Below are 15,940 nucleotides of genomic sequence, written 5' to 3'. Positions count from 1 at the left end.
GTTGCAGTGAGGTGTGATTGCACCCCTGCACTCCAGCCCAGGAAGACCCTGGCCCAAAATTAAAAAAAAAAAAAAAAAGAAATACTGGAGATTGGGTCATTTATAAAGAAAAAAGGTTTAATTGATTCAGTTCGGCATGTCTAGGGAGGCCTCGGGAAATTCACAATCATAGCAGAAGGGGAAGCAGTCAGGTCTTACATGGCAGCAGGGGAGAGCAAGCAAAGTGGGGAAGAGCCCCTTATTTATAAAACCTCAGATCTTGTGAGAACTCACTAAAACAAGAACAACATAGGGGGAACTGTCTCCATGTTCCAATCCCCTCCTACCAGGTCCTTCTTTGAACATATAGGGATTATGGGGATTATAATTTGAGATGAGATTTGGGTGGGGACACAGAACAAATCACAAGTCATTCCACCCCTGCCCTTCCCAAATCTCACCTCCTTTTCACATTTCAAAACCAATCACTCCTTCTCAACAGTTCCCCAAAGTCACTCCACCATTAACTCACTCCACCATTAACTCAAAAGTCCCCCAACGTCTTAACTTATTCCACATTAACCCAAAAGTCCAAGTCCAAAGTCTCATCTGAGACAAGGCAAATCCCTTCTGCTTGTGAAGTTGTAAAATTAAAAGCAAGTTAGTTACTTCCAAGATACCATGAGAATATAGACATTGGGTAAATGTTCCCATTCCAAATGGGAGAATTGGCCAAAGTACAGGGTCTACAGGCCCCATGAACCACTGAACTCTCCTGTGCAAGTCTTAAACCCGGCAGGGCACTCATTAAATCTTAAAGCTATGGAGTAATCTCCTTTGACTCCATGTCCCACATCCAGGTCATGCTGATGCAAGAGGTAAGCTAATATTTCTTATAAATTGGGTACTTAATTAGAGAAACCATAACTTAAGGCATGGAAAAGAGATCCTTTGCTCAATCTGAAGCCACTGTGTTTGTCCAAGGTATATTATTACTCACAAAGGGTGAGAGATTATGCTGCAGCCACACCCCAAGTGGAGTGAGCAGCAAGACCTGCCTTTGCTCAGAGTATAGATGAGCGGGGCACTTGCATTCCTGGGGGCTCTGCTTGCTATGTGAGTTCCTCTCGATGCAGCAAAGGACCACCTCGTACAGTGACAGTTGGAGGGCACAATTTAAAGCTGGCAGCCGTAAGAAGGCAAATGTCTGCGTGTGTGCCCGGGGGCATGTGAAGGTGCAGGTGCATCAGCCAGGAGCCTCTGATTCACCTCTAACCTTCTCACCTCTAACCTTCTCCCCTAGAACCCAACTCTTCAGCAGATACTGTGCTGGTATCCAACCCTTCAGCGGATACTGTGTTGAAGAGCTGGATGTCCCCACCATCCTGGGCCTTTATAAAACTGATTTTGGACTAAAACCAGGTCTTTCACGTAACTGCTCAGGGTCCCATCCTCCTGCACTCACCTGATACAGCAGGGATGACTTCAGCAGGATTTGGCTGCTAATGTGTGGGAAGCTTACCATATTCTTCTTCCCCTTAGTGTCCACAATGGGGAGTGAAGTAACCCTGGTGTTCTAAGAAGGAGAAATTGGATACATTACAAAAGCCTTTGGCAAGAAAATGTCCACAGGGGTTGTTTCTTCTAGCCACCACAACCCCCATCAAGAATGAGCCTAGGCCGGGTGCAGTGGCTCAAGCCTGTAATCCCAGCACTTTGGGAGGCTGAGGTGGGTGGATCACGAGGTCGGCAGATCGAGACCATCCTGGTCAACATGGTGAAACCCCGTCTCTACTAAAAATTACAAAAAATTAGCTGGGCACGGTGGCGTGTGCCTGTAATCCCAGCTATTCAGGAGGCTGAGGCAGGAGAATTGCCTTAACCCAGGAGGCAGAGGTTGCGGTGAGCCGAGATCATGCCATTTGCACTCCAGCCTGGGTAACAAGAGCAAAACTCCATCTCAAAAAAAAAAAAAAAAAAAAAAGAATGAGCCTAACCCAAATCTGGACATAATGCTATTCTTAAAGTTCTTGGCAAGAAAAGCAGATTCCAGAGCAGCAGAGTCAACAACTACCTGGGCTCTGGGTTTGAGTCCCTGCTGTACTCCTTACTAGCTGTAGGCTTTCATCAGGTCACATTGACTCTTTCTCTAAACCTCAATTATTTCATCACTACCATGGGAACAAAAATGGGGCACCTCATAAGGCTTTTGTGAGGTAAATGAGTCCATCTCTGTGGAGTATTCTGTAAGTGGTGGCCATTATCATTATTACTGCAATATCTTCCCACCCAAACACAGGGAAGTCCTTCCTGTTATATCATACAAATCTTCCTCAGTGCAACTTAAGCTTCCGTTTCCTATATGACTACATTATTGATTTGACCGACTCTCTTGGATCCCTGCCCTCAGGCACTGATTGATTGACTGACTAATCAGGAGAGTGGTCACAATAGCTACAATTTAGAAGCAACCTAAGTGTCCATGAACAGATGAGTGAAGAAATGTGATATTTAAACACAATGGAGTACCTGTTCAGTCATAAAAAGGAATGAGATCCTGTCATTTGCGACAATATGGTTAGAACTGGGGATCATTATGTTAAGTGAAATAAGCTAGGCACAGAAAGAGAAACATCACACATTCTCACTTATTTGTGGTATCTAAAAAATCAAAACAATTGGATTAATGGAGATAGGGATTAAAAGGATGATTATCAGAGGCTGGGAAGGGCAGTAGTGGGGGGAGAGGTGGGGATGGTTAATGGGTACAAAAACGCAGACTGAATAAGACCTCATGTTTGATAGCACAACAGGGTGACTATAATCAATAGTAATTTAATTGTATTTTATTGTAGGTAACACAAAGGATAAATGCTTGAGGGGGTGGAGACCCTATTCTCCATGATGTGATTATTACACTTTGCATGTCTATACCAAAACATCTCATGTACCCCATAAATATGTGCACCTACTATGTATCCACAACAATTAAAATAAAAACATTTTTAAAAATCATGTGGAGACGGGGCATGGTGATGTGGATAGAGTGCTGTCATCATGTTATCATACGAGTTGTGATAAACTGGCCAGACCTGCCTGTTCAAAGCCACCCTTGCTATCCTCCTCTCCTCATTGTCTCCTAGGGAAAAGAAGCTGACCAGCACTCCCTACCTTATGAAGGGCTTGGGTCATTCTGGAGTGCTTGATATTGGAAGGCAGCTTCTGGACTTGAACCGAAAGTTTACCTTCAAGCTGGATCAAGTGGAAGGAAACAGGAACGGTGCTTGGCATGGCGTCATCCCAAGCTGCACATTTTTGTTTCATTACAATGAACACACTATGCTTAAAGCCAGCTCTCCTGACCCCTAAGCTAGGAAGAGCCAAGGGAGGCTCCAATAAGCACTGAATGAATGTGTGAATGTATGATTATCCAAACAGATGACCGTTCCCAAAGTGTTCATCCTGGATGGGCTTGGCCTATGGTTTTCATGCTTTAAAAATAATCAGTATGGCCTTTTTTTCCCAATAAAATCTTAACTAGAGACCCTGGATATGGTAAGGAGCAACAGTTGAACTGCTCTTGCACTTTAGGAAAGAAAATGCCCATTGCCTTGCCTGGAAGTCTTTTCACCCTGAGTGTGGCTCTGAAGGTGTCAGGGTGGAATCTACCAGAACACAGGCACCCAGCCTGGACACCAGTGACCTGATCAGAAGAGACTTCCCACTTAGAAAGGGTGAGGAGAAGAAAACCAAAATACTAGAGCAGTGTGTCCCAGAGGGTGGCAAGCACACTGCAGAGGAAGGTGACATAATGTGTGCAGTACACAGATAAACAGTTACCTGGCTGGGCGCAGTGCCTCAAGCCTGTAATCCCAGCTTTGAGAGGCCCAGGCGGGCAGATCATGAGGTGAAGAGATTGAGACCATCCTGGCCAACATGGTGAAAGTCGGTCTCTACTACAAATACAAAAATTAGCTGGGCATAATGACACAAACCTTTAGTCCCAGCTACTTGGGAGGCTTTGGCAGGAAGAATTGCTTTGAACCCCGGAGGTGGAGATTGCAGTGAGCTGAGATCGCACCACTGCACTCCAGCCTGGTGACAGAGCAAGATTCTGTCTTAAATAATAATAAAAAAAAAAAGAGTTGGCCGCGTGCGGTGGCTCATGCCTGTAATCCCAGCACTTTGGGAAGCTGAGGTGGGCAGATCACGAGGTCGAGAGATTGAGACTATCCAGGCCAACATGGTGTAACCCTGTCTCCACTAAAAAATACAAAAAATTAGCTGGGCATGGTGGCACACACCTGTTGTTCCAGCTACTCGGGAGGCTGAGGCAGGAGAATTGCTTGAACCCTGGAGGCAGAGTTTGCAGTGAGCCGAGATCCTGCCACTGCACTCCAGCCTGGTGCCTGGTGACAGAGTGAGACTCTGTCTCAAAAAAAAAAAAAAAAAAAAAAAGGTATCTACTGGGTATGCATTTTCTGTAATATCCATTTGAAAAGCTGTAATGAGCACATTGAACCTATAACATGGTGGTTGTTATTATTTAGGATGACATTAAAATTTAAGTTAAAAAATATAAGACCACACATGGTATCTCACTCCTGTAATTTTAGTGCTTTGAGAGGCTGAGGTGGGATGATCACTTGAGGCCTGGATTTTCAAGTTATCCTGAACTATGATCATACCACTGTACCCCGGCCTGAACAACAGATAGAGACCCTGTCTCTATAAAAAAGTAATAAAGCAGAGTGTGAGGACTATGTAGACATGGCAAAAATTGTGAAGCTGGCACTCAAATGACAAGTTTAGCAGCAACAGGCTGCATATTGAATCGAAGCTCTGGTCTTTGAGCCAAACCAGGGGTTCTCCTTCTTTCAGACCTCCCCTGTGCAATGGAAGGTTGTTTATCCAAGGCTGAGACACAGCTGGTGCCATACCCGCTTCTATGAAAATTTGACCTCATTGAAATAACAACTGGGTACAACACTTAATACCATCCAGCACAGCTAAGTCCTGCACAGAGCAGTGATGATGAGGACTGTTTAGGACAGTCAATCTTGACCTCCTGGAATGGGGAGGTTGTCTGAGGGAGAGAGGGTTGCATAGAGCATGGGGCATGGTCTCAGACCATGTTAATTCACTAATGCACTATATTTAGGATTTCACTATTGAATGGAAAATGATATCTGAGCAAATATTGTATTGCAAATCTCACTGAGTCTCAATTTCTCATCAAATAGGTTTGCGGGGATGAAAATAAGTATCTTCAATAACAGGCTGACATTGAGGATGCCATAGGGAGACTGGACAGATAAATGAAAGGCACATTAACAGAATATAACCCAAACTAAATACGAAACAAAGGGCATGAACAGTGAGGACCAACAAAGAAGGAAAAGATCACTGTGAATACAGTCAGCCAAGAAGGATGGTGGAAGAAGGGATGCTTTCCTGAATGGGTGAGGCTTGGTCTGGGCTTGAACTGAGAGGACAGGCAGAGAGCATGCTTGCTCAGTGAGACAGCACCATCCAGGCACGCTCCAGGGCTCTTCACTGCTCATGCTGGGTTAGCAGGAACAGGGGTTGATTGCAGGTGTGGAAAGCACTGAAAGACTAAGACACTTGGTCTTTATCCTGTGGGCAGCAGTGGACCACTGACAATTCGTACAGCTGAGAGTTACATGTGCACAGCAGTACTTCAGAAAGACCCCATGGGCAGCAATGTGATAAAATAATGCTCATGGGTATGGACTCTGAAATCACACTCTTCCATTTTGATTCCTGGCTCTGCTACTCATTGTTTGTACCTGGGCAAGTTATTAGCCTCTCCTCATGCAATGTGCGATAATATTAGTGCAATCTCAAAATGTTGGGAGGATTAAGGGAGTTCATATGTGTAAAGGGTTTAACCAGTGCTTTGCATATGCTAAAGTTGTCTGCTAGAGTTCACTTTCTTTATTTGCAAAATGGAGAGACCGATCTTTGCTCATTTCCTGTGAACAGGAAAACCAGGAACTCAGAAATTAGCTGACAGAGCAAAGGGATGTGTGTGTGTGTGTGTGTATACACATGTGCATGCAGCCCAGGAGTTTAGCAGCCCCGGGTGGCCAAGTGACCCCAAGGACTGGTGGCTTCTACATCTCTGCACACCTGTGCTCCATTCTCAGATACCCATAGGTCATACAAGTTTATGAACTTGCTGATTGTTGGCTGTCTTTTTTTTTTTTTTTTTTTTTTTTTGAGACGGAGTTTCGCTCTTGTTACCCAGGCTGGAGTGCAATGGCGCAATCTTGGCTCACCACAACCTCCGCCTCCTAGGTTCAGGCAATTCTCCTGCTTCAGCCTCCTGAGTAGCTGGCATTACAGGCACATGCCACCATGCCCAGCTAATTTTTTGTATTTTTAGTAGAGATGGGGTTTCACCATGTCAACCAGGATGGTCTCGATCTGTTGACCTCGTGATCCACCCGCCTCGGCCTCCCAAAGTGCTGGGATTACAGGCTTGAGCAGCTTCCTCAAGAGGCACACAATGCCTTATAATAACACGTAATTCAACCAAGGCATCCCCCAGAGGCAGGAGGAAGTAGACGTGCTCTCCCATATTCACAGTGGCAAGATGATTTTTCTTTAATAAAGTGAGCTTTTGTTACATTGTTATTTCTAAGCCAATAAAACAGGAATCTCCTCAATAGTCCTGAGCTGTGTATCTAAATCTACAATCCTCTATGTAAAAAAGAGTTTACTCACAGAATCCAGAGCATAGGGGATGCTTCTTGTGCAGTCCAAGACCTGGGCACTGGAGAACGGCTGGGTGAAGCCTCTGGAGGGGACAGGAGATAAGATGAAAGGACATCAGAGAAAGCCAATGAGGTTCTTGTTTCTAGAAATGGTGTCTTGCCCTGTCACCCAGGCTGCAGCCTCTACCTCCCAGCCTCAAGCGATCCTCTCACCTCAGCCTTCCAAGTAGCTGGGACTACAGGTGCACACTCCCAAGCCTAGCCAATTATTTTTATTTTTACTTTTGGTAGAGATGGGATCTTGCAATGTTGCCCAGGCTTTCTCAAACTCCTGAGCTCAAGCAATCCTCTTGCCTTGGCCTCCCAGTATTAAGATCACGGGCATGAGCCATCATGCCCCCAGCCAAAGCTCTTTCCAGTTCTCCTTTTTGTGACCATCACAGCTCACAGAAGCCTTCTAAACAGCCAGAACTAAACTGTGAAGCTTCTTTATTTCCAACTTTTTGTATCGATGTGCACTGCTTTTATCATCAACAATACCATTGTTTAAAAGCAAAAGATATTAGAGCAGATAAGTGTAAATGGTTCCACACAATGCAAGGGAGGAGAAGGCAGTAATAAGCGCAGGAGCACTTTCTCCATGAGAGCCCAGAGAGAGTGGAACAGGCTATAGGAGGCATCAGGGAAACTGTGCTGGGAGAGCCTCAGTCTATGGAAACAGCAATTGTGGGAATCAAGAGAGGGTACTGGAGATGCTGGGCTCACAGGTAGCCTGAGGTCGTTAAGATTCTCTTACACACAGGCCCACATTGGAGTCTTGGGATTCCCTGGGCTTTCTGGCTTGCTTGCCATCACTAGGCGATAGACCCAGAGGACCCAGACAGTACGTCAACACACCACAAGTGGGCCGATGGGGGGTGAGGGGTGCTCCAGTCTCAAGTCCTAACCCAGGGTCCCTCTTCTGCCCTCACACATGTCTGTTTTTTGAGCTAGCTAAGCACTTGGTTTCTCACACTTCTTTTGTTTTCTCAGAAAAAAACAACAACAGCAAATTCCATCTGCCTGTTTCAGCTAGCTCACCTTCCTCCAATAAAAGCTGAGTTCAGCTTAAAAGCTGATGATTAAAGGAAGGGGGAAAGTCTAAACCAGCGTGCTCACCCGCCCCTACTCTGCACCTGGCATTTATGCAAAGTAGCCATTTGGCACAAAGGTGCCAAACTGTTCTGTCCAGTTACTTGGTCCTGTGATCCTGCTCTTCTTCTTGCCTCAAAGATTCTTCCAGCAACACCTCCCTCCTGCCTCCCCAAGCCAGAAGGACACACAGAATCACTGAGTTGGAATGGACCTTGGAGATGCGTTCATTCTTAATGCATTTACTGAGCATGTCCATGTTCCAGGCAGTGCACTAAGCACAGAAGATCACACGGTCCAGGCTCCCTGGAGGTAGAGCCCAGAAACCCGTATTTTAAGCTTCCCCAAGTGAGATCTGTATGGACAGATTTGTGAGCCACATTCTAATATAATCCCCTCCTTTGGAACTAGTCTCTCCCACCTCTGAACTTGTGTTTTCCTTTATGTCATTGATGTTTATGTCGCCTTTCTAACTTTTTATGAATTCTTCTCATACTCCCCCAGGAGATTCCATGGCAACAAATATTAGGCTTTCCATGATGTGCCAGCTCTGGAACTTCAAGACCAGTCCCTCTGGCTGGGTCATCCGAGGGTCCCACAGAGCCTACCCTGCATGTCAGTGCCCTTGCCATCATGACAAGAGCCCAAAGTGAGCTGGGACCGGCTCCAGAGCCAAGCCTGGACCTGCTGCATGTCTCAGGAAGGAGTAGGGTTTCATTGAGTGTCTTCTTCCTGACACTGCTTCTTTGTAGGATGTCACAGGGAAGTGCCTCAATTGCAAATTCATATCAATGAACACAAGCTGACAATCATCTCACTTTCAAAAGGGAGTCAGGGCTGGGCGTGGTGGCTCACGCCTGTAATCCTAACACTTTGGGAGGTCAAGGCAGGTGAATCACCTGAGGTTGGGAGTTGAAGACCAACCTGGCCAATGGTTTCAGTAGAGACGGTGAAATCCCACCTCTACTAAAAATACAAAAATTAGCTGGGCGTGGTGACGGGTGCCTATAGTCCCAGCAACTTGGGAAGCTGAAGCATGAGAATGGCTTGAACCTGGGAGGCGGAGGTTGCAGTGAGCTGAGATCATGCCACTGCGTTCCAGCCTTGGCCACAGAGCGAGAGTCTGTCTCAAAAGAATAAATCAATAAAAGTAAGAGGCAGAACACTTTTTCATACTTCAAATTGTCACGATTTCTCACTGTGAGTGGCATAATTATGTGAGAATAAAGATACCTTTCACGATTCTTTGCCCACTACATCCGGAGTTCAAGCCTTACTGTAATCATCTCTTAAGCAGCTTTTCCGCCTCTCCCCAGTCCCTCCTATCCTCTACCCTTCCTCCTGAGTGCCCTCAGAAATGAAACATGAGCATCTGATCACGTTAGTAAGTTGCCTGTATCTCCTAGCGACTTCCCAGGCTCACAAAGCACCCCCAGCCTCAACCCTTCTCACGGCCCTATCCCTGCCTTTTGGCTCCGGCCATTTTCAAATATGGCACTGTTCCCCATCTTGGCACTTTTACTCCTGCTCTGTTTCTGCTTGGAATGTTCTCTTATCGTTCACCCCACCACGACATCAGTGAGTCCATGTCCTGATCCTTTACCCCCATTGAGGCCCCGGCCATAGCAGCACTTTCCCCAGGAAGCCTCTGTGATCATATTCGTGAGCCACTCGCTACCCCATGCTCTATACTTCTACCACGGCACCGGGCAAAGGCTTATTAGACGAGGTTGTTCTACTAGTTTCTTCTTCTGGTCGTAAGACTCTTTAATCAAAGCCCTGGGTCTTATTTCAAAGCCTAACGTGATATCCTGCATTAGAGATTGCGCATCCCTAACCTGAAATGCTCCAAAATCCATAACCTTTTGAGTGTCAACAATGACATCACTCATGTGCACAAACTTTGTTTCATGCACAAAATTATTTAAAATATTGTATAAAGTTGCCTTCAGGCCATGTGCATAAAGTGTTTCTGAAACATAAATAAATTTTGTGTTTAGAGTTGGGTCCCATCCCCAAAATATCTCATTTTGTATGTGCAAATATTCTTAAATCTGAAAAAATCTGAAACTCAAATCACTTTTGTTCCCAAATATTTCGGATAAGGGATACTCAACCTGTAGTAGGCATTTAATATGCACTAAAGGAGGAGGAAAAGAAGGTGAGAGGGAAGGAAAGGAGAGAGGGAGGGAAGGAGCAGGAATTTTCAGGACCTAGCACTTGTCCTGAAAGATCTGAGACAACTGTAGGCCGCCCAGGGAGACAGCTGAGCTTTGACTTCAGTCCTTCCCCCTCCTGGTGGGCAGTCCGCCCTTGCCCCGTTCTAGACTCATTCCCGGCTCCTAGTGGCTTCTATTCCCACCAGGAAACAGTGATCTCCTGTTCCCTGGCCTTTCTTTTGGAAGAAGAGCCTCTAATCAGCAAATTCACACAAGAGAATCTTCTCTGCTCATGCCTGCCTCTCAAAGGCAACTGCAATTACAAAGAGAACCCTGGAAAAGGAAGCACTTTGTTCCAAATAAATGAACTGGTACTCAAAGGAGACAAGAGATGGTTCATGGTAGGAAAGAAGGACCTACCTGGCAGAAGCCTGCTCCCATTACAAATCGCGCTGACCTGACCGTGTAATCTCTGTGTCAGAGTGGATGAAAGAGGAACCCTGAAGGGTGGAAGTCCCAGTCCCAAGTCCACTTTGGTGTCTTGTCCCTACGTGCTCTGCCTTCCCTCTATTCTGCATTCTCATCATGTCACGCCCTGACCCCCAGCATGCACAGGCTCTCTCACCCTGGGTAAAAAGTTCCGTTTACCCAAGGGCCACAGGGGAGTATATGTCCTGCTCTTCCACACCATGACCCAAAGGATAATAGGACTGGTCTATTTAGGGCTAGTAAGAGCAGAACTCCAGAGGCATTGATTCATCTTATTACCTTGGACTGAACGCTGGATGTCCTCATATGGACAGTTCAGAAAAGAGAGCAACTGGACACTGCAGGCCTCAGGCCACCCAGCCTTTTCAGAAAGGCACACCTCCATCACACCATCCCGCCTCAGTCATACTTCACATGTGATTTTCCTATTTTCTCAGCTGACACCTCTTTCCCATTAAAAAAAATATCCCCAAGTGCCTGGTGGTTGGATGGGTAAGTGAAGCTCAATATCTGTGATATTAGCTCACAGCTTCTTCCTTACAGGCTCTGTCATCCTTCTCAGAGGCCAGGACTACTAGGAGTTAAAAACAAACGCATTCACACAGCCCGTGGGTGTGACCGGGAGCGAGAAAGAAACTCTTTGGGGATTTTCTGCAGAATGCAACTAGTTAGACAATTAGGCTCAGCAGAGTATCACAAAGAACTGAAAGGGAAGAAGGGAGGTGCCTGGGCTCCTAAGAGCCCCCATAAGGGATTAAGCTACCCTGGCTGCTACTGACCCTAAACAAATCACAGCATTGCTCCCACGGCCACTTGAAGCTAAGAGGCTACCTTTAAAGCCCCTTTGCTGTGCACGAGAAAGCCCAGGAAGCCTAGATGAGGAGGAGCCGCCTTCAGATCACACCAACAGCCAAAGTGGCACCCCCGAGACCCATTAGTGGGATGAATGTAGCCAGCCTCTTGGGAGGACCAGTTTTCATCTTATGTATCTAGTAGCCTTCCTGGGGTCCTGCCCACCAGCTCTGTCTATGGTAGAGGTGGAAAGAGGAGATCCTGACATCTATTGTCCAGCTGTCTGGACCTCCAGGCTCTTTCCCTTCCTTCAATGACAGAGCACTGAAGGAAGGGCAAGAGCCTGGAGGTCCAGACAGCTGGAGTCAATTTCTAATGCATTCAGTGCAGAGTCTTGGGAAGATACTTCATCTTTTGGACTTCTGTTAAATGCACCTTGGAAAATCCTGATGCTGAATGTGATCTTAGGGCATGAGTTGTATAATGCCCTTATTTTACAGATGGAGAGAGGCAAAGATTATCCAAGTGACTTGTCCAAGATAACACGATTAACAGCAGCAAGCCCAAATCCGGAACCTAAGCCCTCTAGGCTCTTTTTCCTGTCTCATGCTGCCACCCAGTGATCTCCTCTGACCTCTGTGTTCTGCCAGGAAACCAAGTGGCAAGCATGATTAAAAATAAGATCATGCTTTTACTCTGATAAAACATGTTCTCAGCCTGAACACAGTTGACGATGGAGACATTCTGAAAACATTCATTGTATAAATAAATGAATAGACACTAAATTTTCTATAGCATAACGTGTATTTATGCATCATATAGGAGGGTTTGAGTAGATGATTTCTAAGGCTCTCTTTGTATTGATTTAGAGAGAATGCCTTTGCATGCTTTTGCATATGTTATTTCTTCTACCTAAAATGCCCTCCCTCGGGTCCACACGCAGCCTCTTTCATAACTCTAGGGGGAATGATCCATTCAGAAGAAAATATCAATAAGGAGTCCTGTAACACATGCCATGTGACAGTACAAAAGTGGCTGACATGACAGTGAAGCATGAAATGGTACCCTGGGCATTGCCAATGGCTTCAGAAAACTTTGGGCACCCAGAGAACTGATTCTACCTGCACGAGAGCACTGCCATGCCTCACTGTCACTTGTGTATATGCTCCCATTAGACTGCGCGTTCTGTGAAAGGAGAGGTGCATTGTTTATTTTTGTATCCCAGCACCGAAAACAATGCTTGGCTCTCAGTAATCACATATGGGGTGATTTAATAAAAGGGTTCATCAGCCAAGGGTCTTGAAGGCTTCACAGGATAGAGAAAAGTACACAGACTTCAGAGTCAGACGGATTTTGACTGGCATTCTTTGCCCCTTGCTGGCTATGTGGCTTTGGCAAACCATTTACACTCTCTCAGGCTCAGCTGGCTTTTCCACAAAACAAGACTAGTAAGCTCACATTTTTAAACAGAAAAAAAAAGTTAAAAGATACAAGACAACAAGGTGCTGTGGGTGAGAATTAGCAGAAACTATGAACACCGGAATCTGATCTTGCCCCCCACATTTCCAAGTACATATATTTCCAAATATAACATCCAAATATTGGAATTATTGGGTAAAACTTATAAGTTAACTCTGCATAACTTGCCTGAAGAAATTAAAGAGCTTAAAAACGTGAGTAAATGTAAGACTCCATGCAAATAACCAAACAGATTTAAAAATGAACAAATTAGAACTTTCAAAACTAGAAATTATGACAGTGGAATTTATAAACCAAATGAATGGGCTTAATAACATGTTACACACAGCCAAAGAGTGTGAGTGAACTGGAAAAGACGGGTTTGAAGAAATTAACCAGCAAACAGCAAAGAGACAAAGAGATGAAAAATCTAGTCAGAGATTATAGATGTAGAGGATAAAACAAGGTCTAACATACATTTGAGTTTCAGAAGACGAGAAAGAATATAAAAGACATAATGACAAAATGGCTAGAAGAATTTGTCAGAACTAATGAAAGGCAAAATTATAAAACTTTCAGAAGGCAATATCTGTATAACTTCAGAGTAAGGAACGATTTATTAAGGCAAAAAGTGCATACCATAAATGTACCAGCTTTTCATTCATTACTTCTGTTTATCAAAAAACAACATAAAGAAAGTAAAAAGAAAACCCAAGAGTATATAAAAGCTGCAAGATAAAAGAGATTACTACACAAACATCAACTGCTCTCTTACATACCAGAAATGAACATTGGAATTTGAAATCAAAAGCACATTAACCCTCCCAATAAATTGAAAAACTTAGCTATAAATATGACAAAATATGTATAAGATCTATCTGAGAAAAACTACAAGACTCTGACAGAAGAAATCAAAGATGATCTAAATAAATTGAGATCTTTTCCATGTTCATGATCGGAAGGCTAAATCTCCTTAAGATGTTAGTTCTTCCCAACTTAATCTGTATATTCCACACAAACCCAATCAGAATTCCAGCCAGTTATTCCATGGACATCAATAAACTGATTCTAAAGTTCATATGGAAAAAGAAAAGACCTGGAATAGCCAATACAAAACTGAAGAACAGCAAAGTTAGACAACTGATGACCCAACCTCAAGACTGACTATAAAGCTACAGCGATCAAGACAGTGTAGCACTGAAGAAAGAACAGACAAATAGTTCAATGGAACAAACACAGGTCCCATAAACAGACCCACAGTAACAGAGTCAACTGATTATTGACAAAAAAGCAAAATAAATTATGGAGAAAGGAGTCTCTTCAACAAATAGTACTAGGCCCAGCATGGTGATACACACCTGTAGTCCCAACTACTCAGAGGCTGAGGCCAGAAGATCACTTGAGATCAGGAGTTTGAGACCAGCCTGGGAAATGCAGCAAGACCTATCACAAACAAAAACAGTGCTGGCACAATGGAACACCACAGAAGAAAGTATTAATCTAGACACAGACCTTATACCTTCCACAAAAATTAACTCAAAATGGCTCATAGACCTACCTATAAATCACAAATCTATAAAACTTCTAGAAGATGACATAGAAGAAAATCTAGATAACCTTCGGTTCAGTAGTGACTTTTTAGCTACAATGAAAACAGCATGATCATGATGAAACAAATGGATAAGCTGGACCTCATTAAAATTAAAACTTCTTCGCAAAGACTTTGTTAAGGAAATGAAAAGAGAAAACACAGACTGGTAGAAAATAAGTGCAAAACACATATCTAATAAGGGATTTGTGTCTACATATACAAAGAACTCTTAAAATTCAACGATAAGGAAACAATCCAGTTAAAAACTGGCAAAATATCTGAATAAACACCAGCTCTCCAAATAAGATATATAGATGGCAGATATGCATGTGAAAAGATCCTCAATATTATGTTATTAGGCAATTGCAAATTAAAACAATGAGATGCCACTACACACCTACTAGAATGCCCAAAACCATACACTTTGACAACACCAAATGCTGGCAAGGAGGTGACATAACAGGAATTCTTATTCGTTGTTGGTGGGAAGGCAGAATGGTACAGCTAGTTTGGAGGATAATGTAGCAGTTTCTTTTGAAGCTAAATGTAGCCTTAACCTACAATCCAGCAATCATGCTTCTTGGCATTTACCCAAATTAACTAAAAAATGTATATCCATATAAAAAACCTGCACATGAATGCTTATGGCAAATCTGTTTATAACTGCTAAAATATTGGAAGCAACCAAATTATTCTTCAATCAGTGAATGGATAAACAAACTGGTACATCCATACAGTGTGGTATTATTCACTGATAAAAGGAAATAAACTATCAAGCCATGAAAAAGTGGAGAACTTTGCTAAATGAAAAAAGGCAGTCTGAAAAGGCAACGTACTGCATGATTCTATGGTACAATACTCTAGAAAAGGTAAAACGAAGGAGATGGAAAAGAGTGGTTGCCAGGGGGTTTGTTGTGGGGGAAAGGAATGAACAGATGGACAGTGGAGTATTTTTAGGTCAGTGAAACTATCCTGTATCATCCTATAATAGTAGATAAATGACACTATGCCTTTGTCAAACTCCATAGAATGTACAGCACAAAGGAGGAACTCTGATGTAGACTATGAACATCAGTTAATAATGTATCAATCTTGGTCCATCAATTGCACCAACTACACATGAATGTAAAATGTTAATAATAGGAGAAACTGTACAGAGGAATAGGGTATATGGAAAGCGTACTTCTCTGCTCAATTTTTCTGGGAACCTAAAACTCCTCTTTAAAAATTAAGTAAGTAAAAAACAGATAAGTCAACAACTAGGAGAAAATATTTGTAGCACATACAACTGAGGAAGGATTAGTAGACAGAATATGTAAAATATTCTACAAATCAATAAAAAGGGCAAACAACACCACAGAAAAATATTTAAACAATAAAGGCATGACAAGGCATTTCAAAGAACAGGAAACACAAATGGCCAATAAATATATGAAGAAAGGTTCAGTCCCATTAACAATCATCATCAAAATACATGTTAAAATGCAATAAATTGGCCAGGCATGGTGGCTCATGCCTGTAATGCTAGCACTTTGGGAGGCTGAGGGGGGTGGGTCACGAGGCAGGAGATCAAGACCATCCTGGTCAACATGGTAAAACTC

At 43.7% G+C, this 15,940-nt stretch overlaps 1 protein-coding gene across 50 annotated transcripts in view; it reads right to left on the bottom strand.

Annotated features, from left to right (window-relative positions):
* The window catches only part of LOC108590343 (uncharacterized), a 151,001-nt gene that overhangs the window by 55,440 nt on the left and 79,621 nt on the right, over positions 1-15,940 (bottom strand). For 11 of the 50 annotated variants that reach the window (XR_013522631.1, XR_013522632.1, XM_078338644.1 and 8 more), the window contains 2 exons: positions 6,730-6,802; positions 1,445-1,555 (listed from right to left, as the gene is read on the bottom strand). The exons of 37 other annotated variants lie outside the window; for them this stretch is intronic. The gene's annotated coding sequence lies outside the window, so the exon portion shown is untranslated. Of the gene's footprint in view, positions 1-1,444; positions 1,556-2,053; positions 2,098-6,729; positions 6,803-15,940 lie in introns of those variants that run through there. 2 more of the 50 variants (XM_078338688.1, XM_078338645.1) reach the window with 1 other exon arrangement.

The sequence above is a fragment of the Callithrix jacchus genome, chromosome 9 (assembly GCF_049354715.1).
Source record: "Callithrix jacchus isolate 240 chromosome 9, calJac240_pri, whole genome shotgun sequence".
NCBI classification, from domain to species: Eukaryota; Metazoa; Chordata; class Mammalia; order Primates; family Cebidae; genus Callithrix; species Callithrix jacchus.
Note: the sequence above shows the minus strand (reverse complement) of the source record. Positions and strands in the feature narration are given on the sequence as shown.